General features: G+C 51.0%; 1 non-coding gene across 1 annotated transcript; it reads left to right on the top strand.

The window, feature by feature from the left end:
- Positions 1-630: 630 nt before the first annotated feature.
- TRNAE-CUC (transfer RNA glutamic acid (anticodon CUC)) lies at positions 631-702 on the top strand. Its single transcript has one exon. It is a non-coding gene; the product is annotated as a tRNA-Glu (tRNA).
- Positions 703-12028: the final 11326 nt, after the last annotated feature.

Here is a 12028-nt window from a genome sequence, read left to right as displayed (position 1 = left end):
CCTCAGTATCCTGAAGAGCCCTCTCGGTACTCCTCAAAGACCCCTCTGTTCTTCTTGGGGGGTCTGTAGGCAGCTACAAGGCGACCAGCTGCCCTTGACTCCTAAGAGGGAGAGAGGTCCTTGGAGGCCTTCCAGAGGTTTCCCACCCCCCTCCCCTCCCCTCCCCTCCCTCCCTCCCTCTCCCTCTCCCTCTCTCCTCTGGAGCTGCTTTCACGGAGGGAGCATGCCTTGTGTTTGATTCGATGCCCCTCCCTCGCCCCTTTCTTCTGTGAGGGGGTCCCCTCGGCGGCTCTGTGTCCACAGGGCCTGGCTCTGGTGCAATAATAGGGCGCCCTGCCATGTTTGGGGGCAGAGCATCCTCTGAGCTGGGAGGGGCCGCCCATGCGTGACGTCACTGCTGCCCTTGTAGTTGTAAAGTGCATTGAGAAGTCGAACAATTGTGGAAAAGAGCCCGGGGGTTGTAAGAGGGCAAAGTGAGAGGGTGTGTGATGGATGAGCAGGGGTGCCGTGAGAGGGATGTTTGGAGCTCTGCTGCACGTGGGAGGTACAAGAGTCTGAGGAGTCGGCTGCCAGGGCGGAAACAGTCAGTGTACTTGGAATATCCAACAGATAACCTTTGTGCATCAGCGCTCCCTGGTGGTCTAGTGGTTAGGATTCGGCGCTCTCACCGCCGCGGCCCGGGTTCGATTCCCGGTCAGGGAAGCTTCTTTTATCCATTTCTACCGTGTACATTCATTTACCTTAATTTTAATGTCACGGTGTTATGTTCTTTACTCGTTTACCAGTTCTTCATTTCGAACAATTCTCAGTCAGAGAGTATCTGCTCCCTAAAACGAACAGCTTCAACACGTTTTTGACTGAAGAGCAGCCTAATTTTATCTCTTCCTATTCCACACCTCCCAACAGTCTGTATCCCTTTTCGGATTCAGTGGTAGCTCTACCATTTCCTCCCTCATTTCACTAGACCTTCCGCATCATCCATTGTTATTGTTGCCTATAATGCATTTCTCTATTGCTTTTATTCCTTCATTTGTCTATTGTTCGACGGGCCTCTTTCCTTTATTCCAAGGGCCTCCAAAGAGGGCTTCAAACCGCTCCTGAAAATCCATTAAAAATTACTTAATGGCCACACTTCATAGTCGGTCGCCCAAGTATCCCACTTTCACATTAGGTCAGCCTGGTGTTTTTAGAAGCCCTTTAAAAAATCTACGGTGAGACAAAAGATTTCTTTTATCTATTTTCTTTTTTGTATTACTACTATAATTGCAGAGTTACCCATCCCGCCTTTCCTCCATTTCTACCCACCCCTCCCTCATTCCTTCCCCCCCCCCATGACTCCCCTTTCTTTTCCTTTCTCTTCCTGCCTTTTTCTCATCCTCTTCCTCTTTTCCGTTCCCTTCATCTCCCCTTACTTTTTTCTTATCTTCCATTTTCTTTTCTTCACATACACTGTCCTTCTCCTTCATTCCCTTCCATCATTTCACTTTTCTTAACTCATTATTTCCTTTCTTTAAAACCTCACAGCTCGAGGCACCTTCTCACCTGGAGGGATTTTGATCTGTGTTCCTGGTTATGTTTTTCCTGAAGCTGTCTACTGAGAGGAACTCCCACATATCTCCTTTGAGTGTCATTGTGAGGGGTGTTCAGGGGGGTCCCCTCTCCATCCTTACAGGTGATGGTGCATCCAACATGTGTTTCTATTTCCGAACGGACATGTCTCGTGGTCCAGGAGTCGCGGGTGCAAAAATGTATCAGGTATGTCTGCAGTATCATTTATTGCATCTTTTATTAGTTCAGGCCAAACGTCTTGTTGCTAGGTTTGATAAAAGTTCATCCTTTAAACTGCCCTGAAGCACTATGACTGGTCTGATTTTGGTGGCTCAGTGGACTAATGCGTCCACTGCAGGGGCTTGTGTTTCACCTCATGGCAATAGGTTCTAATCCCGCCGGGTACACTCCGACTTTCATCCATCTGAAATTGAAAAAATGAGTCCTGTTGAGTTGGTTAACAAAATACATCTGTTATTCAGTGCCAAGATTCCTCCGGTGCTTTACAAATGCATATTATGTGTAGGATGGGCTTCCATGTCGCTGGTGCCCTTTTAGTTCTAAAGTACTTTTGAAAAAGTACAACCAGTGCTTTATTACTCTCCAGCACTGAATATCTGAGAGTGCTTAATTTGTAAGCAAATAAGTGCAGGGGCTCTTGTGAAGAGGCCCCTACAAGTACACCACACACTGCCACTGTAATGCTATTAACAACACAACTAATAACCACCTCACTCCTGCAAGTATCACAATTCAGACTATTTCAGGCTTCCTAAGCTATAAGAATGGCTTGGGCAATGTATATTGAATTAATAGTTAACTGTTAATGCAAGAAAAGGTTTGGATGTCAGTGGGAAACGGGCGCACAGCTAGAGATCAAAGCGCATGAGTGTGTATACTAGCAACAATATATTGGTGGTGCAACTGGGTGAATGGAAAACCTTTGTAACCATTCAGTAGTTAAATCAGCAAGCCGGTAAAACCCAATCAATTTTGAAACAAATACCCTACTCATCTACAGACCCCCGGGACCACGCACACAATTCAGCGAAGACATCGCCGACTTCATCAGCCCGCACGCCCTCTGCTCTGCTGACTACATCCTCCTCGGGGACCTCAACTTCCACCTGGAGAACAACAACGACCGCAACACCACCACCCTGCTGGACAACCTCGTAAACCTGGGACTCAAGCAGCTGGTGACCACCCCCACCCACTACGCCGGACACACACTCGACCCCGTCTTCTCATCCAGCAAGGACATCGCCTTCAGCCACGCCACCGAACTCCACTGGACGGATCACAGCTGCGTCCACTTCAGCTTCAGAAGGACCACGATCCACCACCACCAGCAACAGGTTGCACGCAGAAGCTGGAACAAGATCACAGCCGACCAACTCACGACCTCCCTGAGCATGAACCCTCCCACCAGCACACCGAACCCAAGCCAGGCGGCCACCAACCTCACCAAGTGGATCAGCGACTGCGCTGACGACCTCGCCCCCCTGAGGACCCCGCCTAGCAGACCCGGCAGCAAGAAAGCCCCATGGTTCACCGACGAACTCAAGAACTCCAAGAAGAACTGCCGAGCCCTCGAGAGAACCTGGCGCAGAGACCCAACTCCGGACAACATGGCTGCCCTCAAGCTCGCCACCCGAAAGCACCACCAACTCATCCGCGCCACCAAGAAAACCGCATTCAAGGAACGACTGGACAACCACGCACACACAGCAAGGAACTCTTCAACATCGTCAAAGAGCTCTCCAACCCCAACGCCGGAAACAACGACATCACCCCTTCGCAAGACCTCTGCAACTTCCTCGCCTCCTACTTCCACAACAAGATCGCGGACATACACAACAGCTTCAGCACTCAACCGACGCATGCCACGACCGAACCCCCGCCCCCCACCACCACCCTCCGCGCCTGGACTCCGATCAACACCGAAGACACCATCCGCACGATGAACTCCATCCACTCCGGATCTCCGACCGACCCCTGCCCTCACCACGTCTTCAACAAGGCCGACGCTGTCATCGCACCCCACCTGCGGGACATCATCAACACCTCCTTCGACACCGCTATCTTCCCGGAGAGCTGGAAGCACGCCGAACTCAGCGCCCTACTCAAGAAGCCATCAGCCGACCCCACCGACCTCAAGAACTACCGCCCCATCTCGCTGCTCCCGTTTCCTGCAAAAGTCATCGAGAGCAGCTGGCCGCCTTCCTCGAGACGAACGGATCCCTCGACCCCTCGCAGTCTGGCTTCCGGGCAAACCACAGCACCGAGACCGGCCTGATCGCAGCCACCGATGACATCCGTGCCCTGCTCGACAACGGAGAAACAGCGGCCCTCATCCTCCTAGACCTCTACGCGGCCTTCGACACTGTCTGCCACCGTACCCTAGTACAGCGCCTCAGCAACGTCGGAGTCCAGGAGAAGGCACTGGAGTGGATCATCTCCTTCCTCGCCGGGAGAACACAGAGAGTCCGCCTCCCTCCGTTCAGATCGGAAGCCACCAAAGTCATCTGCGGCGTCCCTCAAGGCTCCTCGCTCAGTCCAACCCTCTTCAACGTCTACATGGGCCCCCTCGCAGACATCGCACGCCAGCACAACCTCAACATCATCTCCTACGCCGACGACACCCAGCTGATCCTCTCCCTCACCAACGACCCCGCCACCGCCAAAGACAACCTACACGAAGGGATGAAAGAGGTAGCCGAATGGATGAAGAACAGCTGCCTGAAACTGAACTCGGACAAGACGGAAGTCCTCATCCTGGGATCCACACCCTCCGCCTGGGACGACTCCTGGTGGCCCCCCGCCCTGGGCAGCGCACCCCAACCTACAGACCACGCACGCAACCTGGGCTTCATCCTGGACTCCTCCCTCTCCATGACCAGACAAGTCAACGCCGTCTCCTCGTCGTGCTTCAACATCCTGCGCATGCTACGTAAGATCTTCCGGTGGATCCCCACCGAGACCAGGAAGACGGTCACCCAGGCCCTCGTCACCAGCCGTCTGGACTACGGCAACTCCCTCTACGCCGGAACCACCGCCAAGCTCCAGAAGAGACTTCAGCGGATCCAGAACGCCTCAGCACGTCTCATCCTGGACATCCCCCGGCGCAGCCACATCTCCGGACACCTGAGAGACCTGCACTGCCTCCCGGTCAACAAGAGAATCACCTTCCGACTCCTCACCCACGCACACAAAGCCCTACACAACCAAGGCCCGGGATACCTCAACAGCCCCCTCAACTTCTACGCTCCCAAACGCCAGCTTCGATCGACCGGCCACGCCCTCGCCGCCGTCCCCCGCATCCGAAGAGCCACCACAGGAGGACGGTCCGTCTCCCACCTCGCCGCCAAGACATGGAACTCCCTCCCGACCCACCTCCGCCGGACCCAGGACCACCTCGCCTTCAGGAAGCAACTCAAGACCTGGCTGTTCGAGCAGTAGCGGACCCCCCCTCCCTAGCGCCTTGAGACCCTTTGGGTGTGTAGTGCGCTATATAAATGCTGTGATTGATTGATTGATTGATGCACACACAATTGAGAGTTCAATCAGTGATCATATCGTAGGATAAGCAAAAAGTCACATAAGGTAAGGTGGCAGAGAGACAACAGAATCTTGTGTGGACTGAAATCTTCAGTTCTTTATTTCCATGACAGTAAAACAGCAGCCAGCCGACACGTGTTTCATCGATTGCGCGAATCTTCAGGGCTCAGACGCTACTATATACACATTGGAGGTCCTCTGCCGGTGATACTTCCGACCCGGTGGGGCCCTTAACCGATATAAGTGATAGCAAGATTATTAGGTAGGTCACAGTCTCCTACCAAAAATTACTATTTACACTTCATAATGTATATTCTTGATCCATTCATCCACTTTCACGATTCGTGTGTTAGTACCACACTCCAATGACCGCAACTCCACCCTATGTGTCTCCACTATATGCTATTACACTCTTCTTCAGGCCACTCTACTTCACTCAACTATACTCCACTTTACTCTCAGACACTGTACGCCATGCCAATGTACCCCAGTCCACTCTATGCCACTTCACTTTATGCCACTCCACTATATGCTATTTCACTTTACTCCGCTCTACGCTATTCCACTGTATGCCAATGCAGTCTACTTCACTCTACTCTAGACCACTCCACTGTACGCCGCTCTACTATATGCTATTCAACTTTATGCCACTCACTGTAGGCTGTTCAAATGTATGCCACTCCACTCTACTCACTCCTCTCCACGACATTGCACTCTATTGAACGCCATTCTATTGCACACCATTCCACTCTGCTTCAATTGATCTTACTCCATTTTATACCACTACGCTGTATGCACTATCACTCTACACCACTACACACTACGCTATTCCTCTCTGTGCCACTCCAGTCTATGCCACTCCAGTGTGGCTACCCGACTGTACAGTACTCCACTCTAAACTGTTCCACTCTGCGCTACTGCATGCAACGCCACTCCACTATACACCATTACACTCTACACAATTCCAATGTTTTCCACCACACTATAACTGACTCCAATTTTTGGCATTCCAATCTATGCTACTCCACTGTAATTACATTCTACTCCACTATTCGCCACTCCACTGTACAATGCTCCACTCCACGCCACTTCAATCTTACAACACCAGTTTACGCTATTCCAGTCTTCGCCTCAACACTGTACGCCACTCCACTCTACACCACTGCACTGTACCTCACTCCACTTCATGTTATTCCACTGTATGCAACTACACTCGCTGCCACCCAACTCTACAGTATTCGATCCTATGCTGCTCCACTCTACCTAAGTATGGGCGGAAAATCCGTTCCGCTCGCGGATTTTGCGGATTTTTGGTAAATTCGCAATCCGCGAGATTCGCGAATTTCCCGCAAAATCCGCAAATCCGCAAGCAGTGGATTTTATGGCTTGCTCGCACTGTTCGCGTGAGTTCGCGGCTTCCCAGTTCAACTTCGCGCCCCGCGAATAAGCGCTAAATTGCAGAAATACGATCTTAGCAAAACTGAAACTACTTACCAGGTTCAAAAGTTCAAGCTCATCATTAGTAGCCATTTCCTGTAGTGCTTCCTGAGGGGCCCCTCCAGAGTTCAGTTGCCTACTTGCAACTATTATGTGACCCTGCTCTGACCCTCAAAATAGTTACACATATGCCACAAAGGTCCTGAATTACAGCTAAGGGAGACAAGCAGGAGCCAGGCTGAAAGTTCAAATCCAGTGACACATTAATCAGCCCCTAATTCATTATTGTCAGTTGGGGCAGGGCAGGTGTTGTAACTAATTTTGCAACAATGAAAGCACTTAGCAAGTGCAAAAGATCACTAATCAGGAAGCACTAAGGAAGCAGGTGCCAGCTAAAAAAATATTCTGTGACACATTAATCAGCCCCAAATTAATTCAGGTCACTTGAGGCAGGGAAGGTGTGCTTTGCTTTGCCACAATAATGTACACTGGACAACCAGAGGGTGCTGTGATGAAACAGAGGGTGGCATGGGTGGGCCAGAGGGTGGCATGAGTAGTCAGAGAGTGGCAGTGGTGACAGAGGGTGGCAGTGATGAAGAAGAGTGTCCCAAACAGGCTTGGCACGTAGAAACAACAAGTTCGCTAAACTTGCGACCCAACAGGTAAGTTCGCGTTTGCAAAATTGTACAAAACCCTCGCGAACTGGCAGAAACCCGCGCGAACACACAAAAAAAAATCCGCAAATTCGCGAGAATTCGTGGATTTTTGCGGATTGCGAGTTTGCAAATCCGCAAAATTCGCGAACGCGAGATTCGCAAAATTCGCCCATGCTTAACTCTACCCCACTCCACTGTATGCTAATCCACTGTACACTACTCTACTCCACTGTACGCATTCCACTGCACACTATTGCAGTCTACCCCACTCCAGTGTACAACACTCCACTCTAAGGCACTCCACTCTAAGCTACTCCACTCAATGCTATTTCAGCGTATGCTACTGTACGGTATGCTATTCCGCTGTATGTTGCTAAACTCTACCACATTCAGCTATATGCCACTCTACTCTACACTACTCCACTGCCCACTCCACTGACTGCTATTCCACTATATGACACTCTACTCTACGCTACTCCAGTCAATACCACTCCAATGTATACTATTGATACAACTGTAATCTACTCTATTCCACTCTATGCCACTCCAATCTATGCTACTCCACTGTACGCACTCCACTGTACTCCCCTCAACAACACTGTGCTCCACTTAACAATAGCAAATGCCCCTTCACTCTAGCGCACTATACTCCACTCTATAGCAGTACACTTTACAACAATGTTCTCCTGTTAATGCCAGTGTGCAGCACTCAATGGTACTCTGTCCCACCGTGCTACGTGACTCCACTCTATGACACTCTACGTAATTCCCTCTATGCCGCTTGTTGGAAGGTGGATATCTGACTATATGGAATCCCCCATTTTTTCCTGGTGTTTTGCTGGTTTTTGACTTAGCTGGCCTGGGACCCTGCTATTCAGGGCTTCAGGCTATCTGCTTTGACTATAAAATGGACTCCATGTACTTTAGGTACATACCAGAATGGTTCCTGGGTCACTCTTATTGATCCCCTGTATAGTGTACCATAGGTACCCAGGGCATAGGTGCATCCATGTATTATGCCACCCCTGGCTGGCTCTCCAAACTGACACCACAGGTCTGTTCACACAGCCTGGGTAAGGTGGTGCTATCACCCCTTACTCAGATATAGTATACTTATATCTACCTTATATATAGACACATAGTACCCAATAAGTCACTCCTATGGCAGGCCTTAACAATCCTGGAGGCAGAGTCCTTGGCTTTATGTGAGAGGGTGTCCTAGCATGAGCCGAGCCCCTCTGCAGCTTTCAGAACCATCTCCTTACAGCTGTTCTATGATATAGCCATACCATATACTCTTAAGTGCATTATAATCCTCGCGGTTAATGCTAACTTTGGTTTGGCTTTATCAAAACATGTCGTGTAAGGTGTCAAACACTTTGGAATACTACCCCCCTCACCAGTCCTTGTGGCAAGGTTAGCATTCCACCCTTCTAGAGAGAGAAGACATGTAGTTACTGGTTTACCCTGTTAAAGTTAAACAGAGCCTCAGCATCACAAAATGGATGCAGCTGCCACAGACACGAGTCTGACCTCCTGCTGCTGGACGAAACTCCGGCAGGGGAGGCCTGGACAGTAGGATTCCTGTCCAGGGAGGTGCCAGCACCTCCCCAGACAGGGTTTTGTGTATTGGGGCAGGGTGGGTTGCATCAGCAGATGCTTTTCAAGGCACTGCCTGGGGCACAGAAGGTGCTCCATGAATAGCCTGGTTCAAACCAGTTGCTGGGGCACTCCAGCCCTGCTCTGGCATGAAACTGGACAAAGGGAAAGGGGTGTAACCACCCCATTCTCAGGTCAAATCATAGTAGGGACCTGGCCAGGTAGTCCAGCCCCTAACCTTAACATAAGGATAGGAGCTGTGTCCCTAGGACTTTAGATTACCCTGGATGAATCTTCACAAGACATATCCTGGACCTTCAACATTCAATTTCGACTGGAAGACGGAAGACATCTCCCTTGTGGTCAAGGAGTGACCACCCTGTGCAAACAGGCACCACCAGTAACTTGCCAGTCTGCACTGCCGAAGGCTCCCGCCGGAACTCAAAGACTCTGCGACTCAGGACATGGACTTCCAGACATCTCTGACTCTGCTCGACGATCCCAGCAAAGGTGAGACCCGTGGCAGACACGAGAGGTGTGGGACCGGTACTCCTGGACATCCTGCATTTTGCTAACTGCTCGACTCATGAGGTACCCTCGCAGTTGTGCATTGGGGTACGAGAAGCCCTAGACTCGAGCACCATTTGCATCAAAGCTCAGTCCTCCACACTCCACGAGTGTCCCGTGGGGCCCACTCTTACATTTCAGCTCGACGCGTCTTCCCAGTTCCTAGTCGTTGGCTAGTGAACCCCCGGAGGACTCCATCTTGAATCTAACTTGCTTTCCTGGTTGCTCCAGGCTTGCTCCAGCCTTCCTACAAAGGAGAAGCTCCACAGATCTTGCTATTCTGCACCGAAGCCAATCTTCATCTCCTGCGTGGATTGCGTTTGCCAAGGCTTGTCAAAGTCCCCATTATGCTCTTGAGAGTCTCATTGAATGATCGCCAACCCCCCCAACCCCCATCGGTCTGAGGCTAGTATGCAATGAAGAGTGGCAAGTTAGTTCTGCTTACCCTAACCTTCAAGGATGAGGAGTTGAAATAAGTCCCTGTGCCAGATACAACATTGGCAGTACTGTTCCTCGTAGTTACTACTGCATTGTACTAAACTAACCGATATTTACTTTGTACCCAATTGGAGGGGTTATCAGATGGACCAACAGAATATATGCTCACCCCCTTAAATAGCACACCACCCATGATGGCGAACACCATCAGTGCTTTGGTTGGCCTCCAGATGTTTGTGTCATCTCACAAGCTGGGCAGATTCTGCAGAACTTCTCTACATCTTAGCACATACCTGACCAGTGGTACAAAAGGTCTAACATGTTGACTCAGTGCTCAGCTAAGGGTATCTCATGAGCTAGAAACAACAGGATAGTACAGTTGACTTGTGAGGCTGCCTCCCATTTGATGGAGCCAGTTTCTGGGCCACAGGCTTGCCGTACAGGAGCCCATTCTTCCAAATCAGTGGCAATCTGTTCCTGGGCCTCCTTATCTTGGTCCACTAGAGTACGGCTCTCAACTTGTGAATGGTGGATCCCTTCCAGGACGGTCTCCATCCACTATCAATTTCTACTTCTCTGCCAGTGACCCAAACTCCAACACTTAATGGACTTCCAGAGGCTCATCCTTCTCCTCCCAGGGAACAGGGGTAGATGGGTATCACAGCAGTATCTTCTCAGAACCCTCCCTGATCTGTCCTACACTGCTCTCCTCAGATCCCTCTACAGTAGAGAGATGACAGCCTCCTTCTGAGGTTGACATGCAGCCTGTGCCTGAGACCAGAACAACAACAAACCAGGAGGAGGAATCGCCATCATCCACAGGAACACCATCAGAATCTCAACAATCACCGAAGACGTCCTCAGCATAGCCGAACACCTACAATTCCAGATCCATGACAATAACAACACCACCCTCAGAGGAACCCTCGTCTACAGACCCCCGGGACCCGACCACAGTTCCAGGAATCCATCGCTGACCTCGTCAGCACGCACGCCATCGCCTCCACAGACTACATACTCCTCGGAGACCTGAATTTCCACCTCAAGAACGACAACAACTCCACAACAGTGTTTGCCAACCTTGCCAACCTCAGACTCAAACAACTCATCACAATACCCACCCACTCTGCTGGACACACGCCTGACCCCTTCTTCTCCGCCAGCAACCACATCACCTTCAGCCACACCACCGAACTCCAATGGACCGACCACCACTGCATCCACTTCACCTTGGAGAAACCCACCGCACACAACCAACCACATCGTATCCCACACCACAACTGGAAGAAAGTCAACGAAGACCAGCATCAACGCCACTCTCTCCCGAGCCCCTTCGCCCGAACCTGCCGAGACCGACGCAGCAGCCCACAAGTTCAGACAATGGATCAACTACTGTGCCAACATCCTCACCCAGATCAAGAAACCTTCCAGCAGGTGCACCGACTCGAGAGCCACCTGGTTCAACGCCGACCTCCAGAACTCCAACCACACCTGCAGAACACTCAAGAAGCAATGGTGCAAGGACCAGACAACCACGCAGCCCTCACGAATGCCAGACACAAACACCATCAACTCATGAGATCTGCCAAAAGAAACTCCTTCAAGGAACTCATCGACAACAACGCACACAACAGCAAACAGCTCTTCAACATTGTGAAAGAACTCACCACCCCCAGCTCCATCTCCAATGACGTCCCATCATCAGAAGAACTCTGCGACTCTCTGGCTACCTTCTTCCACTGCAAGGTCACAGACATCCACAACAGCTTCGACACTCAGGAGCCGATGACAGAAAATGACGGCGACACCCCGGACTCTACTCCCATGAAACTCCCCAAGCTTCTGCTCTCCTGGAACAACGTCAACGACGAAGACACCATCAAAATCATGAACACCATCCACTTCGGCTCACGTTCCGACCCCTGTCCCCACCACATCTTCAACAAGGCAAGCTCCATCATCGCACCCCAACTCTGAAAGATCATCAACAGCTCCTTCGAGACCGCCACCTTCCCAGAGAGCTGGAAACACGCCAAGATCAATGCCCTCCTCAAGAAAGGCGGATCCAAAGGACCTCAAGAACTTCCGACCCATCTCCCTGCTCCCGTTCCCAGCCATAGTCATCGAGAAGACCGCTAACAGACTACTGACCCTCTTCCTGGAGGAGAACAACGTCCTGGACTCCTCCCTATCCGGCTTCTGCAGCAACCACAGCACCAAGA

The sequence above is a fragment of the Lissotriton vulgaris genome, chromosome 1_1 (genome assembly GCF_964263255.1).
Source record: "Lissotriton vulgaris chromosome 1_1, aLisVul1.2, whole genome shotgun sequence".
Lineage (NCBI taxonomy): Eukaryota > Metazoa > Chordata > Amphibia > Caudata > Salamandridae > Lissotriton > Lissotriton vulgaris.
The sequence above is the reverse complement of the archived record's forward strand: the minus strand, read 5'-3'. Positions and strand labels throughout refer to the sequence as shown.